General features: G+C 56.5%; 1 long non-coding RNA gene and 1 other non-coding gene across 2 annotated transcripts; both read left to right on the forward strand.

The window, feature by feature from the left end:
* The first annotated feature begins 972 nt into the window (after window positions 1-972).
* On the forward strand, window positions 973-4,688 carry LOC114229985 (uncharacterized). Its single transcript, XR_008555398.1, has 5 exons — window positions 973-1,039; window positions 2,152-2,281; window positions 2,741-2,887; window positions 3,834-3,988; window positions 4,498-4,688. It is a non-coding gene; the product is annotated as an uncharacterized LOC114229985 (long non-coding RNA).
* On the forward strand, window positions 4,101-4,225 carry LOC129148418 (small nucleolar RNA SNORA54). Its single transcript, XR_008555442.1, has one exon. It is a non-coding gene; the product is annotated as a small nucleolar RNA SNORA54 (small nucleolar RNA).
* Window positions 4,689-8,643: the final 3,955 nt, after the last annotated feature.

The following is an 8,643-nucleotide window of genomic DNA, read 5'->3' on the forward strand; positions in this document are numbered from 1 at the left end:
TTACTAGTACAGAGAACTCTCTTCATGAGCAATCTGAAATCACCCGTGTGATACCCTGTGACGCCTGCAAATATTTTAAATTTTGTTCTCCCACATACTTCAGGGGCAATTTCCTATAAACCAGGGCGTCCTCCTGCACAACCGTCAGAATCGGGAAGTTCACGCTGATGCGTCTGTGCCGCCCAGTCCTCTGGCGGGATTCAAATGTCGCCCTTTGTCCCAGGAATGCCCTTCGCAGGTGGCCAGAGACCCCCCCGCCCTCACCGGCTTACACCCCCTTCCCGTGAGAGGCGCACTCTGCATTGGGTCTTCATCTCTCGCCAGTCCTCGTCCTCGAACCTTTTACAGACTCGAGTGCTTAACACTCTGCTGAACCAGCGGGTACAAATGTACGGAATCAGGGACCCCCTAGGCTCCAGAGACGCCCCCCGGAAAGTAACCAGAACCGGGGACGTAGCCAAGGCCCCCAGGACCTCCGAACCGCAAGAGATCGGGATTCTAGCTCTTCCATTGTTTCCGCCTGGAAGCCAAACGGCCTGCTCTTAAGTCGGCCCGCTCAATTAACACCGCCTACCTGCGAGCACAAAGCATGCTGGGAAGTGTACCTGGCATTGGGTGTCGACGTGGGCGCGGTGCACGTCGGGAAGGGTGTCGACGTGGGCGCGTTGCACGACGGGAAACGAGTCTAGTGGCGACTCCTGGCATGCCGGGAAGTGCGTCTTGCGTCAGACGCGAGGCACGTCGGGAAGTGCGTCAACGTCGACTCTAGTCATGCCGGGAGGTGCGTCCTGCGTCGGTCGTGAGGTACGCCTGGAAGTGCGTCGGCGTGCGCCGCCCGACGTGACGGGAGGTGCGTCTTGGTGCCGGCGCGGCGCGGGGCACGTCGGGAAGTGTGTCTACGGCCCGCCCAGTGGTCGGTTTGGCGGGCGCCGCGGGCCGGGAGGAGGGAGGCGGCGGGATGGGGAAGCTGACGGCGGAGCCGATGGAGCCGGCGGCGCAGCACACAACGCCGTGCGGGACCGCGAGCTGGGCCTGCGGGGTGAGTGCGGGGAGGGCGGCCCGGCCCGGGGGCCCCGCAGGGGGCGGGCTGCGCCAGGCCGTCCCGGCCCGTGTCTGGCCGGCGGGGCGAGGGACCATCCCGCAGGCTCCCTGCCCGGCCGGCTCGGGGACGGGACTGGGACCGCTTCCCGACCCGGACCCGTGGGCCCGTGTTCGGTTCGGCCTCGCCGGACCGTTTCTCGGTCAGATCCCCTCGAGCGCCGAGCCTGGACGCGGGGGCGGTCACCCCAGCGCCGAGCGAGCGGCTGGTTCTCAGGAAACGCGTTCAGGTGACGGCGTCCGAGTGTGGACGGGGCGCGCGCCGGTCCTTCTCTTCTCTTCTCTTTAGAGAGAGGGGGGGGGGGGAGGGAGAGGGAAACATGGATGTGAGAGGACACACCTGGACTGGTTGCCTCCCGCACACGCCCCGACCGGGTCCGGGATCGAACCTGCAGCCCAGGTACGTGCCTTTGACGGGAATCGAACCCGAGACCCTCGGGCGCTCCGGCCACAGCGGCCGCGGCCGAGTTGGTCATTTCTGATCAGCCGGGGGGGGGGGGGGGGGGAGGCGAAGTCCGTGAGGGAAGCGCTGGTTTCCCTGCGCCTCCTCGGCAGCTTCAGGGGCCCCGGTCCCCCGTCACCCAGACGCCCCATCAGGGCCCGGTCTTTGCTGGAAACAGCGCCGCGTGGCAGTGAGGACTCTGAACTGTCCGGTTCCGGGGCTGTTTCTTCCTCAGCTAAAGGCTGACGTGCACCTCCAAGCCGAGGCTGCACCCAAAGAAGCATCCTCCACCCCCGCCCATGTCAGAGCCGAGAGAGGGCGGGCTCCCTGGGCCAGGGTGCTCAGTGGTCAGTCAGCCTTGAAATGCCTCCTCCGGAGCTGAACTTCATAAAAAGGAAAGTGCTCTGGCCCTGGCCGGGTTCGCTCAGTGGTTAGCGCGTCGGCCCATGGACTGAAGGGTCACGGGTTTATTCGAGGTCAAGGGCAGGAACCTGGGATGCAGGCTCAATCCGGACCCGGTTGGGGCGTGTGAAGGAGGCAACCAGTCCAAGAGTTTCTCACATAGACGTCTCTCTCTCTCCTCTCCCCCTCCCTTCCACTCTCTCTAAAAGTCAATGGAGAAGTGTCCTGGGTGAGGATCAGCAACAACAAAGAAGTCGGAGGGACGGGCAGCTGTCTGTTCAGCCGATCAGAAGGTGACTTAGGAAGAACGGGAAGAGCCGCTGCCTTGGGGATGAGAAGGTACAGTCTGTGCCGGGATTCGCTCCCACGGGGTCCGCAGGGTCTGCTGCTGGCTCTGCTTTGGGCTTAGACTCCTTGCTGACAAAGCCCCAGGTCCTTCTCTCCTTTATCTCTTTGCTAATCCTTCCTCTGGGATCTTTTTCCCATGGGATTTCAGATAGGGTGGGGTTCAGGGACAGAGAGAAACATCCATGATGAGAGGATCATGGACTGGCTGCCTCCTGCAGGCCCCCTACTGGGGATGAGCCCACAACCCGGGCATGTGCCCTGACCCGGAATCGAACCCGAGACCTCCTGGGTCATGGGCTGTCGCCAACCACTGAGCTACACTGGGCTCGCCTAGGTGAACACTTTCTGAATGAATGCTAGCTTTTTGAACCAAATTATCAGGAAATTCTGGTCATGTACTTTCTCATCTTGTGATTTCATTAATACCGGTGGGCTTTTCCTCTGTCACAGGATATAAAATGCCTGTCATCCAGAAACTGGGTGCGACCTTAGACCAGTTCGATGCCATTGATTTTTCTGACAATGAAATGCGGAAACTGGACGGCCTCCCTCGCTGAGGAGACTGAAGACCCTCCTGGTGAACAACCACAGGATATGGTGAGTGTCGGCCGGGCAGCGATCTGTTTCCCGGTGTAAACGCTGTGCCCGCTGCCGGTTCCACCTGCACGTCTCCTCTTTAAAGAAGACATTGTTCTGGTTTTCAGTGATTTCAAAGAGGCAGAGGGGGGGGGAGAGAGAGATACAAGCATCAACGATGGAGAGAATCATTGATCGGCTGCACACCCCACACTGGGGATCGAGCCCACACCGCTGGCATGAGCCCTGACCGGGAATGAAACTGACCTCCTGGTTCCTGAGTTGACTCTCAACTATTGAGCCACGCTGGCCGGGTAACTGTTGTCATTTTTTTTTTTTTTAATATTTTTTATTGATTTTTTTACAGAGAGGAAGAGAAAGGGATAGAGAGTTAGAAACATCGATGAGAGAGAAACATCGATCAGCTGCCTCCTGCACACCCCCCTACTGGGGATGTGCCCGCAACCAAGGTACATGCCCTTGACCGGAATCGAACCCTGGGACCCTTGAGTCCACAGGCCGACGCTCTATCCACTGAGCCACACCGGTTTCGGCTGTTGTCATTTTTCATTAGACCATCCGAGGGCAAGAGGAATGCCCGACTGAACATCCAGAAATATTTTTGTTTGTTTTCACAGCGCCTGCTGCACAGTTGTCTTCACTTTTGTCCGTGTTTAAAGGTGACCAGTGTCACCTCTGCCCGCCTAGACACTACAGGCCTGAGCCATTGCAGCCCCACACACCAGCTCGCTGTGTGTTTACGGCGCTTTTTAAAGGCAGCGCCACTGGGGGTAGAGAAGCTGTGATGGCCAAGGTGGGAAGGTGCAGAAGCTCAAGGGTATTGGTCCGCTTGTTCGCTAGAAGCCGATCAGGTGCCGGAGCGCGGAGGACAGGACCAGGGGGTCCTCGCTCCGAGGCAGCCGGGGTGCGAAGCGTCTCAGCGGGGGGGTCTGCTCTCCTCTCACAGGGTGACCTGGACCCGCTGGCGTCGCTCAAGTCGCTGACCTCCCTGAGGTAGGAGATGACCCGGTGACAGTGAGTCCCTTACAACTCCCTGCCCGGCCTCGACCTAAACAGCCAGTGAGGACAAAGGAATGCTGAATGGAACTTCAAACGGAAAAGGTTTAAAAAATTTTAAATATCTATATTACTTTTTCTTAAAAACTCACAAATCGTCTAATTTAGCTTTAGCCGCTGTAGAGAGGGAAGGGCACCTTTTACACACAGTCCTGCCCAGCACTGTTCGTGACCTGTGGCCCTGCTGTGGCTGACCGGTTCCATTCCAGTGCGACAGCAGCCCCACGGCCACCACACTGACTGACTGAGGGTGGCTGTCAGTTTCAGGTCTTGGAGACAAGCATGGGGGAGGAGAGGGGAGGGCAGATTTAAAAAAAATGTTGCAGCCCTGGCCGGTGTGGTTCAGTGGTTAGAGCTTCGGCCTATGAACCAAGAGGACCCACTTCCTTTCCTGGTTAGGGCACATGCCCAGGTTGCAGGCTCCATCCCCATCCAGTAGGGGGCGTGCAGGGGGCAGCTGATCCATGATTCTCATAACTCATGTTTCTCTTCCGCTGCCAAATCAATAAATACATAATGGTTTTTTAACTGCCATTTTTATTCCCCACCAACAGCATAGCGCGGGGCAGCTGCATTCCCGATAGTGACCCGGGCACCTACGTCGACTCTCGGGGCTGATCCGAAGCGGGCAGTGCCACCCCACCTTCAGGACCCCCATCCCCGGTGTGCAGGTACAGGATACAGCCGATTCTCACCGTCGATGTCTATCCCTCACCCGGAAATCAATAAAAATTCTTTTAGAGATAAAAAATACTGGGTGCTGTGCCAGCTTGCAGGGCTGCGGGTGGGGCCTGCCTGTCAGGTGAGGGGCAGGGGCCGGAGGCCTGGGAGGTGGCACTTCAGGAGGCAGAGGAACTAGGGTGTCGGGAGGACCCTGTCCCGGGGCCGCCTGACCGTGGCTGCCGGTTCTCAGGCTGAGGGCGCGGGTCCGAGTCCCTCCCGCAGGCCCCGGAGCCTCTGATTTTCAAGCAAACGTTCCTTTTGTCTCTGTTCTTTGGGCCTTTGGCTGCAGAGGAGACCATTAAAACCACCCACGCCCTCCGGCCGGTGTGGGTCAGTGGTCGAGCTTCGACCTAGGAACCGGGGGTCGTGCGGTTCCATTCCCGTTCGGGGCACATGCCGGGTTGTGGGCTCCATGCCCAGAGTGGGGCGTGCAGGGGGCACCCGATGGACGTTTCTCTCATCATTGGTATTTCTCTCTCTTCCCCTCTGAGATCAATAACACATTTAAACAAACAAAAAAAACCCAAAAAACAAAATAAAAACACACAACCATTTTGAAAGCCCAGCAAGCGAAATGGCAAGTACTCATATGTTGACATATCTGCGATTTGATATGGATACTATTTTGTTGTATTGCCGACAAGCTCCAAAACTTCATGTCACATTTTCTGAAGGCGTTAACATTGTAGATATTTTTACGCCTAAAAATGTCGAGTTTAGTGCCCAAAAAAAGGGCACTTGCGGGAAGTTTGACTTCATTAATAGTAAGTCCATCAAGGGGGAAAAAATGGGTATTATTAACCAGGATACCTGGTAAAATACCAGTTTTGGGCGATTATGTCGCCGTCTTGTGGACACATATGGAATTGCATTGTCTTTTGAAACTTTTTTTTTTTTTAAGCCATCCCAAAGCAAAGCTCCAGAAAAGCGACGAGTATAGCACAGAGATCGCTATTCATGGGCAATCTGAAATCACCCGTGTGATACCCTGTGACGCCTGCAAATATTTTAAATTTTGTTCTCCCACATACTTCAGGGGCAATTTCCTATAAACCAGGGCGTCCAACTGCACAACCGTCAGAATCGGGAAGTTCACGCTGATGCGTCTGTGCCGCCCAGTCCTCTGGCGGGGTTCAAATGTCGCCCTTTGTCCCAGGAATGCCCTTCGCAGGTGGCCAGAGACCCCCCCCCCCTCACCGGCTTACACCCCCTTCCCGTGAGAGGCGCACTCTGCATTGGGTCTTCATCTCTCGCCAGTCCTCGTCCTCGAACCTTTTACAGACTCGAGTGCTTAACACTCTGCTGAACCAGCGGGTACAAATGTCCGCAATCAGGGACCCCCTAGGCTCCAGAGACGCCCCCCGGAAAGTAACCAGAACCGGGATGTAGCCAAGGCCCCCAGGACCTCCGAACCGCAAGTGTTCGGGAGCTGGCGTGACCCCTCCGCAGGGGTGGATCAAACCCAGGACACCCTCAGAGCAAATGCGGTGTTAACCCTGAGTTAATGCGCTGTGAACCCTAAGTTAACAGAGTTAACAGCCCACAGCCAAGGAGTCTTTCTTCCCCGGCGCAGCGATTACACGTGGGTGCGCCCGGCCGGTGAGGCCCAGTGCTTGAGCTTCGACCTATGAATCAGGAGGTCTCCGGTCTGATTCCTGGTTCGATGCCCGGGCTGGGGGCTCCATTCCCGGTGTGGAGGTGCAGGAGGCAGCCGATTCTCACCGTGGGTGTGTATCCCCCTCCCTGAAATCAATAAAAATGTGTTATCTTCTTTTAGAGAGAAAAAACAGTGGCGGCTGTGCCAGTTTGCAGGGCTGCGGGTGGGGCCGGCCTGTCAGGTGAGGGGCAGGGGCCGGAGGCCTGGGAGGTGCACTTCAGGAGGCAGAGGAACTAGGGTGTCGGGAGGACCCTGTCCCGGGGCCGCCTGACCGTGGCTGCCGGTTCACAGGCTGAGGGCGAGGGTCCGAGTCCCTCCCGCAGGCCCCGGAGCCTCTGATTTTCAAGCAAACGTTCCTTTTGTCTCTGTTCTTTGGGGCTTTGGCTGCAGAGGAGACCATTAAAACCACCCACGCCCTCCGGCCGGTGTGGGTCAGTGGTCGAGCTTCGACCTAGGAACCGGGGGGTCGTGCGGTTCCATTCCCGGTCGCGGCACATGCCGGGTTGTGGGCTCCATGCCCAGAGTGGGGCGTGCAGGGGGCACCCGATGGACGTTTCTCTCATCATTGGTATTTCTCTCTCTTCCCCTCTGAGATCAATAACAGATTTAAACAAACAAAAAAAAACCAAATAAACAAAATAAAAACACACAACCATTTTGAAAGCCCAGCAAGCGAAATGGCAAGTACTCATATGTTGACATATCTGCGATTTGATATGGATACTATTTTGTTGTATTGCCGACAAGCTCCAAAACTTCATGTCACATTTTCTGAAGGCGTTAACATTGTAGATATTTTTACGCCTAAAAATGTCGATTTTAGTGCCCAAAAAAAGGGCACTTGCGGGAAGTTTGACTTCATTAATAGTAAGTCCATCAAGGGGGAAAAAATGGGTATTATTAACCAGGATACCTGGTAAAAAACCAGTTTTGGGCGATTATGTCGCCGTCTTGTGGACACATATGGAATTGCATTGTCTTTTTTTTTTTTTTGCATTGTCTTTTGAAACTTTTTTTTTTTAAGCCATCCCAAAGCAAAGCTACAGAAAAGCGACTGAGATCTCTATTCATGAGCAATCTGAAATCACCCGTGTGATACCCTGTGACGCCTGCAAATATTTTAAATGTTGTTCTCCCACATACTTCAGGGGCAATTTCCTATAAACCAGGGCGTCCTCCTGCACAACCGTCAGAATCGGGAAGTTCACGCTGATGCGTCTGTGCCGCCCAGTCCTCTGGCGGGATTCAAATGTCGCCCTTTGTCCCAGGAATGCCCTTCGCAGGTGGCCAGAGACCCCCCCCCCCACCGGCTTACACCCCCTTCCCGTGAGAGGCGCACTCTGCATTGGGTCTTCATCTCTCGCCAGTCCTCGTCCTCGAACCTTTTACAGACTCGAGTGCTTAACACTCTGCTGAACCAGCGGGTACAAATGTCCGCAATCAGGGACCCCCTAGGCTCCAGAGACGCCCCCCGGAAAGTAACCAGAACCGGGACGTAGCCAAGGCCCCCAGGACCTCCGAACCGCAAGTGTTCGGGAGCTGGGGTGACCCCTCCGCAGGGGTAGATCAAACCCAGGACACCCTCAGAGCAAATGCGGTGTTAACCCTGAGTTAATGCGCTGTTAACCCTAAGTTAACAGAGTTAACAGCCCACAGCCAAGGAGTCTTTCTTCCCTGGCGCAGCGATTACACGTGGTGTTAACCCTGAGTTAATGCGCTGTTAACCCTAAGTTAACAGAGTTAACAGCCCACAAGTGGTTGAGCTTCGACCTATGAATCAGGAGGTCTCCGGTCTGATTCCTGGTTCGATGCCCGGGCTGGGGGCTCCATTCCCGGTGTGGAGGTGCAGGAGGCCGCCGATTCTCACCGTGGGTGTGTATCCCCCTCCCTGAAATCAATAAAAATGTGTTATCTTCTTTTAGAGAGAAAAAACAGTGGCGGCTGTGCCAGTTTGCAGGGCTGCGGGTGGGGCCTGCCTGTCAGGTGAGGGGCAGGGGCCTGAGGCCTGGGAGGTGCACTTCAGGAGGCAGAGGAACTAGGGTCTCGGGAGGACCCTGTCCCGGGGCCGCCTGACCGTGGCTGCCGGTTCACAGGCTGAGGGCGAGGGTCCGAGTCCCTCCCGCAGGCCCCGATTGCCTCTGATTTTCAAGCAAACGTTCCTTTTGTCTCCGTTCTTTGGGGCTTTGGCTGCAGAGGAGACCATTAAAACCACCCACGCCCTCCGGCCGGTGTGGGTCAGTGGTCGAGCTTCGACCTAGGAACCGGGGGGTCGTGCGGTTCCATTCCCGGTCGCGGCACATGCCGGGTTGTGGGCTCCATG

Source organism: Eptesicus fuscus, chromosome 25 (assembly GCF_027574615.1).
Source record: "Eptesicus fuscus isolate TK198812 chromosome 25, DD_ASM_mEF_20220401, whole genome shotgun sequence".
Lineage (NCBI taxonomy): Eukaryota > Metazoa > Chordata > Mammalia > Chiroptera > Vespertilionidae > Eptesicus > Eptesicus fuscus.